Consider the following 10678-nt stretch of genomic DNA (forward strand, 5'->3'; position numbering starts at 1 on the left):
AAAGGAGGACCTTTGTCTCTGTCTCTCTCTCTCACTTTGCCTGTCAATAAATAAATAAATAAATAAAAACCTTTGCCTTCTTGGAATTTATATTTTAGCAGAAAAAGATAATACAAAACAAAGCAAATGCATTTTATAATACATTTGAAGAAAATAAGTGCCACAGAATGAAATAAGGTGGAGAAAGGCATAGAAAGCTTGGGGTGAGTGTGGAGGGGTTAACCTTCTCAAACAGGTGGTCAGGAAATGCTTCCCTGACAAGGTTAATTCTAAAAAATTGTTTGAATGGCAGGGTTACAGAAGGATGGAGGGAGAGACAGAGAGAGAGAACTCTTTCATCTTCTGGTTCACTCCTCAAATGGCTGCAACAGCCAGGGCTGGGCTGGGTAGAAGCTAAGAGCCATGAGCTTCATCCAGTTCTCCCACAAGTGTACAGGGGCCCAAGCACTTGGGCTATCTTCCACTGCTTTCCCAGGAGCATTAGCTGGGAGCTGGATTGGAAGAGGAGTGACTGGGATTTGAACTGGTCTCATGTGGTATGTTGGTGTTGCTGGTGGCCGCTTAACCCACTGAGCCATAACGCCAGCCCCTGCAAGGTGACTTTTTGAGCAAAACTTGAAAGGGGTGAGGAAATGAGCAACACAGATGCTTGGGACAAGAGTTTTCCAGGGTGTCCACTAGTGGCAGTTTGGGCATGTCTTGCTTACTGGGATATCGGTCTTGTAAAGTCTTTATGAAACAGATCCAAGATATCTGAGAAAAAATATCCCAAGGGAAGAAAGTCCTATGTATGATGACCTTGATCCATAAACCACTGACAAGGGAAAGAGAATTCTTGTGTGGTGATTCATATTTAAAACTGGCTCTGGATAACTCTAGAAATAACTGCTGCCCAAGCAACATTTAATTAGCACAGAGTGTATCATACGTGAGGATGACTACTCACCTCCTCTTCTCCATAGACATGGGAGAAGAATGTATGGTACAATTGGGGTGGAGTGAGAAGCAGCAATGACTACTCTGCTGTGAGAGTCCTGGGAAATTCTCCATTGCACTTGGCACTTCAACTGTGGATGTTGGTGGGGTTTGTTCTATGTTGTGGGATAAAGATCATCACCTGCGTTAGGCTACTGGTTTGCATAAAGAAAGCTGGAGAAACCAAACTGGCAAGTAGCAAGAATCATTTGTTAAAGACAGCACATGTCAGAAAACAGAGATTAACCAAAGGAGAGAGTACAGTCAGCCCTACTGTATCTGTAGATTCAACCTTCATCAGAGAGAAAAGATTTTAAAAAAATTAGGAAAAAAAATTGGGAAAAAATTGCATCTTTACTAACAGTCTATAGATGTTTTTCTTGTCACTATTCCCTAAACAATATAGCATCACAGCAATTTATATGGCTGTCACACTATATTATGTATTAAAAACAGTGTAGACATGTTCTAAAGTATATGAGAGGTTGTGTATATGTTATATGAAAACACTACACGATTTTGTATAACAGAGTTGAGCATCTATAGATTTGGGTAACAGTGATTGCCCTGGAAACAATTCCCACTGTAGTGAGGGATGACTGCACATAGGAAATTGTTCCCTTGAGAACTTCAAAAAACACATGTATGCGAAGGTTGTATAAGGAGAAGAGGTTTGGTCAGAAGAATTATGTGCGACATTTATTTTAATCTAATTTTCCAACACAAGCAAATAAATAGATTATTGAATAATTCCTTAGTCTTTTTCAGTGTTGAAACAAAATTTTGATGTAAACGATTTTTTACTAATTTTGTCGTTCTTTATCTCAAGAGTGCTGAAGACCAGCTCATCAAGCTGGCAGTAAGAAACCAGTGTTAATTGATAGCTATAGAGCAGGGAAGTGTAGCCAACACAATAAAAATGCAAGTTAGCAAAATCAACAATAAAAACTGAATTTGAATGATCATAGCTCTTGTAGACTATTATTTCTACCTGGCTATTAAAATGACAGACCACCTAGAGAGACTTAGGTTAGCAACAAGGCATTGTTAACAATAGCAAACAGTTAGACCATAAACGTATTTGGTGTCCTAAACTCTCATTCTTCCTGAGTAACCAGGAGATACTAGCATTTGTAGTTAGTTGTGTTATAACATAAAAGTCCTGCACTTGGGGGATCTGGAAGTTTCATTCAGGATCATCAGCAGGTTGGCTCATCGCTTGAGAGGGAGACTTTTGTGACTCTTCAATATACAAACATCCTCAAACACAGTCTGAAAAAAGAGCAGTCAGAGAGTCTGTAAGAAATGTGAGAGACTCACAGAGAATTGTTCCCAACGTCATTCACCTGTGATTTTAGGAGAATAAGTCAAAATGTGAACAATCAACCTAAAATCTTCTGCTTTTCGAGGCTGTACCTTACCTGGAAGAAACTGGGCCACAATGAACAAATTCTCAATTAACCATGGCTTTCTGACGTTTGCCGCATCTTCTGGGGCAGTGGGTCCTTTTCTGTCGAGAGAGAACCCCTAGGAGTGTGTGTGTGTGTGTGTATTTCCAGAGCTCTTCAGTTTTGGCTATTGTAACTGAACAATTTATAATGAATGGCCCTTTCTCTATCTCATGACTCTGTTGGACTGAGATCCTAAATGAGTAGAACCAGCCATCTGGTCACCTAGTGTTCCCCGGTAGAGTCTAAGATGGAGAAAAAATTGCTGGAAAGGAAGTCTGACACAGTAGCCAAATCATAAACCATAACTCCATTAAGTCTTATTTTCATATTGGATAGGCAATGAAATTGTATTACCTGTCTCTTACAATGAGAAGAAAATCAATATGTGCTGCTACTTCGTTTAATGAATGTTCTTCTCCATCCTCCCTGCTATTGTTACTCCCAATACTTTGCATTAGCATAGGAAGCAGCAGAGTGTGGGATGGGCCTGGATCTTAAGAAGGTGGTTTCTCATCAGTTCATGAATGCAGTTTTTAATCAAGCCATTTGTCATTATGGCTAAAAAAAAGTATAGTCACATAGAGGAGAGCAACATGACGTTAGTGAGCAAAGATTTCTTCTTCCGCCTCTTGGGTTTTCTGGAAAGTGCAGTTAGGTGTGTATAGTATAACATAAAAAATGCCAGACCTGGAATTCACTTTCCCTCCACATACATTTTTTTTAAAATTTTTACTTATTTATTTACTTGTTTTCATTATATTTGAAAAGCAGCAAGATACAAAGACATGTCTCTGCTGGTTCACTTCCTAAATGTCCACAATTGCCAGCCTGGGCTAGACTGAAGCCAGGAACCAGGAACTCAATCCCAGTATCCCACAAGATGGCAGAGATCCAAGTATTTGAGCCCTCAGTTGCTGCCCCCAGGGTTCTTGTTGGCAGGAAGCTGAAATTGGAAGCAGAGCTAAGCCTCCGATGCAGATATGGGTTGCTGGCATTCCAAACAGCTTCTTAACTGTTGTACTAAATGCCTGCCCCCTCCCACAAATCATTTTTGTGGTCTTGGTTAAGCCATTCAATGAGTCTGACTTACAGATGTTGATATTTTAAATAAGGAGAATCATCTTTGTTGTGTTCACCGCACAAGTTCATAATGATTATTAAAATTAACACTGTGCTACAGTGCATATGAAGGTGTTTTGGTAATCATGCTTGATATAATTCTAAACTAGTCTAATTATGGAATTAAAGTAAGATCTTTTCTCAATTTTGACATTAAGGAACAGGTTTACTATTTCTTTAAGTTTCAGTATTTTGTAACCTAGGAAGTATAATCACATCCATAAAAAAAACAAAATCTATTCAATAATTAATGCCATTCTAGAATATGTTAGGGGAATCTAAGTACAAGTATACAATATTGTTCTCACTTTTTACTAACATGATATTCTTAGTATTGCAATTTTCAAATGTAATCAAAAGTGGAGAACAAGTCATTTATTCAAATTTTCTGAAATATCCTCTTTATGCTCTTCACCTGAAATTTCTAAGATACTATCACTACATTACTCAGGTTTCTATAGAGAGACAGACTCAATAGGATATGTACAAGTTTCTTCAAAAAGTTCATGGATGGAGGAGTTGGAGAGGTGGTGCAGCTGAATAAGGCACCATTTGTGAGGCTGCCATCTTGTACTGGAATGCTGATTTGCTGTTTCCAATCCAATTCCTTGCTACCTCTCCTGAGGAAAACAGCATAGGATAGCCCAAGTTCTTGGGTCCCTGACACCCACATACAGATCAGGATGAACTTATTGGTTGTTGACTTGACCTAGACCAGCCTTGGCCATTGCAGCTATTTGGGGAGTGAACCAGTGGATGGAAGGTCTCTATCACTCTGCTTTCTCACTCTCTCTCTCTCAGTCATTCTGCCTGTTAAATCAATCAATCAATCTTTTAAAAAGTTCACGGATAATGGTATTAAAAAAGTTTGTTTTGGTAGAAAAACTTGAAATCCATGCATAGTTTCTTTTATGACACTCATTGCTATGAATTGTTATTAAGACCTTTATATGCATGGTTTTCAAAGATTTTTGCACTGAAGTAACCTTATCTTTTAATTCCACTTTCTATGAACCTTATGAAGAATCCCTGTATAGAGAGAAACTAGGGGACTTGACTCATATGATTGTGACTGTATAGAAGTCCCTCGATAGGTCATTTGCAGCTTGGAGAATCTAGGATGCTGGTAGCATGGCTCAGTTCATATTCTAAGGCCTCAGAATCAGAGAGGCTAATGCTGTCACTAAGCTCAAAGTTGTAAGCCTGAGAACCGAGCAAGACAGCTGATGGTGTAAGTCTTTTTTTTTTTTTATTTTTATTTTTGACAGGCAGAGTGCACAGTGAGAGAGACAGAGAGAAAGGTCTTCCTTTGCTGTTGGTTCATCCTCCAAATGGCCGCGGCGGCCGGCGCGCTGCAGCAGGTGCATCGCGCTGATCCGAAGGCAGGAGCCAGATGCTTATCCTGGGGTGCAGGGCCCAAGCACTTGGGCCATCCTGCACTGCACTCCTGGGCCACAGCAGAGAGCTGGCCTGGAAGAGGGGCAACCGGGATAGAATCCGGTGCCCCGACTGGGACTAGAACCCAGGGTGTTGGTGCCGCAAGGTGGAGGATTAGCCTATTGAGCCGTGGCGCTGGCCTGGTTTAAGTCTTGAAATTCAAAATCCTGTGAACCTGGAGATCTGAGGTACAAGGCAGGAGAGAAGCAAATATGAGCTCTCCTGTGATGCCAGTTTGCCTTTTGCATTCATCCTTTCTGGACTCCCAGCTGACTGAATAATGTCTGCCCGCACTGAGATCAGGTCTATACCACAGAGGCCACTCAGACTCAGCAGTTAATCTCTTTTGGAAATACCATCACAGACACACCCAAAATAATGTGTTTCCAGGTTTCTAGGTAATCCATAATCTAGTCCAGTTGACACCTAAAATTAATCATCATCATTACCCTCCATTTTTTACTTGAATCATAATACAAATATTTCCTGTTTAATATTTGGAAAAGTTTAAATGAGAATCAACAAATATACTAATAGTAGGTTGCAGAGAGAGTGGTTTACATCTTTATATGCAGTTAGTACAATCCATGAAATGGTGAGCTACATAGAAATCTATAGTATCTGCTTTTGTTTTACATTTGAAGATAAAATGTGGACCTTCAGGGATTCCTTGGATTCTAACAAGTGATACTAAGAAGTGGTATAGACATGCACTGGAAGGTTTTCTTTTATGAATTCACTCATGACTAACTTATGTAAGCTCTCATCTTGAAACTAGTGATGGCTGACACAGAAATATTTCTAGGATCAAAACTGAAAGCAAGTGGATGCCGTGGTTGTGTAGCTAAGAATATCAAGTCTGCCTGAGTTGAGGACCTGTTGAGGTTACTGAGATTTGGTTCACTGAACAATTGGGTGCAATATATATCAGAGTTCAGATATGACTGCACACTTGGAATTTCTTTTAGTAAGTTAATACATGTTGTGTGTATGTTTGTATAGGAGAGCTACCAATGTGGCTAGTTTATAATTAAAATTCAGTTCTTGACTCATGCATCAAGAACTAACCAGTGGTCTTCTTGGATTGGTATTAGAACAATCTGAGGAACAAATGAGAATGTTATAGAAAGCAAAAGAAAGCTGACTGAAGGAGTTAGATTGAGTTCTGTTTTCTGGATAAATTTAACTTAGTCAAAGCATTTCCATATAGCTGGAATGTTAGCTAATACCCAACTTGGGCAAGACTGAGTCACTCTTTGGACATTATTTAACGTCTAGGCTAATTATCCTGAGGTCACCAACTTTTCTGAGTAACGGAAACTGTATAATATATGCAGATGGTCTAAATCAGAGCTTCTTGAAGTTTAGCAAGCAGCAGAATTACTTGAAGAGCCTTTACAACGCAGATTGCTTAGCCTTATCCACAGAGTCTCCATTTAGAAGGATAAGAGCAAGGCTGGAGAATTTGCGTTTCTAACAAGTTCCCTATAGAGCTTGACATTGCTATTATTGCTTGATATTGAACTTTACTAGATATTGATAGTTGGGGGATTACGCTTTCCAACCTATGTGAATATTTACCTTCATGAAAGTATTTTACATGTAAAAATTCAATCAGTACATTCCAAACACTATGAAGGTTCTCCCCTTTCTCTGCTTCCTACCAAATAATAATTGGATGTGGAGTTAAGGAAAGCTTTTGAAAGTGATCCGTGCAAGTCATGGAAATAAAGTCTGAGATCAAAGCAGCTTCTCCTTTTCATTGAGAAACTGGTTGGCTTCTCATGAAATGGGCTGAATTCTAGTGCTGCTGCAGGGACTATAAAACACAGGTCCTTCAATGACAAAAGTGGTGACAACTCATCCCTAGATGCTCATCTTCTCTTTCATTTATGTCATGCTGAACTAGGTGGACCCAGAGAAAGAGTAGGAAGGATCTTCTGAAACAAAGTGGTGGTGGTGGGGAGTGGCACAATGTGACAGGCAGCTGCATATTCCCTCTCATCTGTAAAAGACTCAGAACTGTTCATCTACCATTTCTTTTTCCAATCATATATCAAGTAGTTATTGAGTCTTACTTCATGCCAGCAATTGACTTAGATGCATGAATAACAGCTGTTAATCAGGTAGACAGAGTTTCGGCTTTTGTGGGGCTTACATCTTAGGGTATGTGGGTAGAGGGAAGACAGAGAGAGGGGAAGAGAATAAATAATCCAGAAAAATATCACATAGCAATAAATGAAATGTGCAGAAATAATGATTTTATAGCAAGGGACAGATGACAAGACGATAGCTATTTTGGATTGGGTTACCAGGAAAGTTCATTCTGAGATGATATTTAAATTGTTATTTCAATGACAAGAGTAAGTCAACTATGTGAACTATCAGGGGGAAGAGTTTTCTGAGTAGAGAAAGCAGCTAGTGAAAAAGCCTCAAGGAACTGAGCTTGGCTAGTTTGAGGAATGGAGGAACGGTGTGACTGGAGCAACATGGGCAAAGAGAGAATGGTAATCAATTGGGTAGTGGGCAGGAAAGGGTCAGAGCAGAGTCATTGACTTGAACTTAATCCTTTTTTTAAGATTTATTTATTTATTTATTTTTGAAAGAGCCACAGGGAGGTAGAGGCTGAGAGACATAGAGAGATAGAGAGAGAGAGAGACAGAAAGAGACAGAGACAGATATTCAGAGAGAGAGAGAGATATCTTCCATCCACTGGTTCACTTTCCAAATGGCCCCAATGGCTGGAGCTGGGCCAATCTGAAGCCAGGAGCCAGGAGATTCCTCTGGGTCTCCCATGTGTCTCCAGGGGCCCGAGGACTTGGACCATCTTCTGCTGCTTTCCCAGGTGCCTCAGCAGGGAGCTGGATCAGAAGTGGAGCAGCCTGGGCTTGAATCAGTGCCCATATGGGATGCTGATGCTGCAAGTGGCAGCTTTACCCACTATGCCACAGCACCAGCCCCTGGACTTAATCTTAAGCATGATAGAAATAACCATCAGCTGGAGGTTATATGACAGGATTATGGGGGCTGAAATGGAGTGGATATCCTGAAAATGGAACAGAGTAGAAGTAGGGACCCAGCTGAGAATTTGTTGCAATAAGTACAGGGGAAAGATGATGGTGGCTTTATTCAGATATTAATTGTGAGCATGAAAGTATGAGGATTCTGGAGAGACATGGTTGGTTAAGCATTGTTGATTGTTTGAATATGTTATTTGGGTGTGTATTAAGGAAACAAGGAACCCTGAATTATCCACAAATTCCTTGTCATTGAACAATGTGATTTGAGGACCAGCAGCATCATGTCATTTGGAGATGGTTATGTATGTAGAATCATATGCTAAACCTCAGATCTATTAAATTAGAAGATCCTTGGGGCTGTCACTGTGCAGTGCTGGCAGCCCATATGGGCGCCAGTTCAGATCCTGGTTGCTCCTCTTCCAATCCAGCTCTCTGCTATGGCCTGGGAATGCAGTGAAAAATGGCCAAAGTCCTTGGGCCCTTGCACCCACGTGGGAGTCCAGGAAGAAGCTCCTGGCTCCTGGCTTTGGATTGGAGCAGCTCTGGCAGTTGCAACCATCTGGGGAGTGAACCAATGGATGGAAAACCTCTTTCTCTCTCTCTCTGCCTCTCTGTAACTCTGCCTTTTAGAGTGGATCAGCACATGAGCCCAGTGGTGGAAGGGGACAGTACAGAAGGGGCCCAGACGGAGCTGGGCACTACAAAGTTTAGAAACTTATTAAAATGAAAAGTCATCAAAGGAGTCAGGACAGAGGAGACCAATGACAGCATGGTGTCAAATAAAGGGAGAAAATGTTTCAAGAACAAAGGAATAACCAACCCTGGTGAATGGTGCTGGAAGTTTGAATAAGACAGGAGCAGAGGAGAGAACACTGGACTTGGCGACATGGAGGTCAGTGGCGACTTTGGCCAAAGCAATATCAAAATGATGGAAATAGAGACAGTGCTTACAGAAGACTCTTTTCTAGCTTTTTGGAGATAATGTAGTTTTATTTAGTTAACACTCTCAATTTGTCATTCTGTCATAACAAACTCCAAACTCTCTTCTAGGTATTTGGTATACAAAGTACCAAAGTTCATGAAGCTCCCAATACAATGAGAGAGATGCACACAAATAACCAAGGGTCCTGATAACTCTGTTTTAGAATTATAGGTGGGTATACACTGTGGAGATAGTTAATATTTTTGCTTGCATATTACTAGCCACAGTGCCTGTGTTATTTGGGTTAATCCCATTGCATTCCTGTGAGATTATCCTATTTTAATTGAAGAAATAGAAATTCAAAGATGCTAAAAAACTTTTTTTTTTAAAGATTCACTTTATTTATTTGAAAGCTGCAGTTAAGAGAGAGGGAGAGACAGAGAAAGAGTGAGCTTCCATCTGCTGGTTCACTCCCCAGATGGCTGAAATAGTTGGGGCTGAGCCAGGAACCAGGAGCCAGGAGTTTCTTCTGGGTTTCCTACGTGGGTGCAGGTGCCCAAGCACTTGGGCCATCCTCCACTGCTTTCCCAGGCACACTAGCAGGGAGCTGGATCGAAAGTGGAGTAGCCGGGACTCAAACCGATGCCCACATGGGATGCCAGCACTGTAGGAGGCAGTTTAACCTCCTATGCCACAGTGCTGGCTCTGGCTTTTTTTTTTTTTTTTGACAGAAAGAGAGAGAGAAAGAGAATGAGATAGTGAGTAGAGGAAGAGAGAGAGAGAGAGGGAGAGAGAGAGAGAGAGAGAGAGATAAAACCATGCTTCCATCTGTTGGTTAACTCCCCAAATGCCCAAGGCAGCCATGGCTGGGTGGGAACTCAGTACAATTCTCCCACACTGGTGGGAGGTATCCAGATACTTGTTGTCATCATCTGCTGCTTTTTAGGGTCTACATTAGCAGGAAACTAAAGTTAGAAGCAAGAGGTAGGCATTGCACTTGGCACTCCAATGTGGGATATGGTGGTCCTCTCAATTGGCATCTTAACCATTAGGCCAAAACTTGCTCCCAGGACTTGTTTTTGTGTCAGAAGTAAAAGTAAATGATGAAGCTAGAATTTAGATCCGTGTCTGCTGACCCTGTGTTGTATTTCTTGCCTCACCTTGTTGCCTCTCATGGTAGAAGAGGGAACAGATAAAAATGATGCTCCCAAAACTATAAGTCCTTCACTAACTGCAGAAAAAAAGATATATTATTATATTAAAACAGCTGAGTAGAAAGTATTTCTTATTTTTATTGTACATTTTTGTGAAGTAGGGTGATACTTCAATACACGCATTCAATGTGTCATGATGAAATGGAGGTAGTTAGCATTCCCATTTTAAACACTGAGAAGTTTTTTAGTAACATATAATAATTATACATATTTCTAGAACACGATATGATCATTCCCTGTGGATATACCATGTATACTGCTCAAGTCAGGGTCATTAACGTTGCCATCTTCTCATTACTACTGGATCTTCCAAGTGTCTGAGCTCCTTAGAGTTGTTTCTAAGGCCACTGCATTGAGGTAAAATTCCAAATGGTGAAAATTATCCCCAAAATTCTGTTCTATTACCTACGTCTCTGAGTCCTGCTTATACCATGAGCACCACTTAGGAACTGAGAACAGCTGAAGAAATATCCAGAATCAGCCCTGTGTGCTGTGAGTTAGGTACCACCTGTGAGACTGGCATCCTGCATCAGAACAACG

The sequence above is a fragment of the Lepus europaeus genome, chromosome 1 (genome assembly GCF_033115175.1).
Source record: "Lepus europaeus isolate LE1 chromosome 1, mLepTim1.pri, whole genome shotgun sequence".
NCBI lineage: Eukaryota > Metazoa > Chordata > Mammalia > Lagomorpha > Leporidae > Lepus > Lepus europaeus.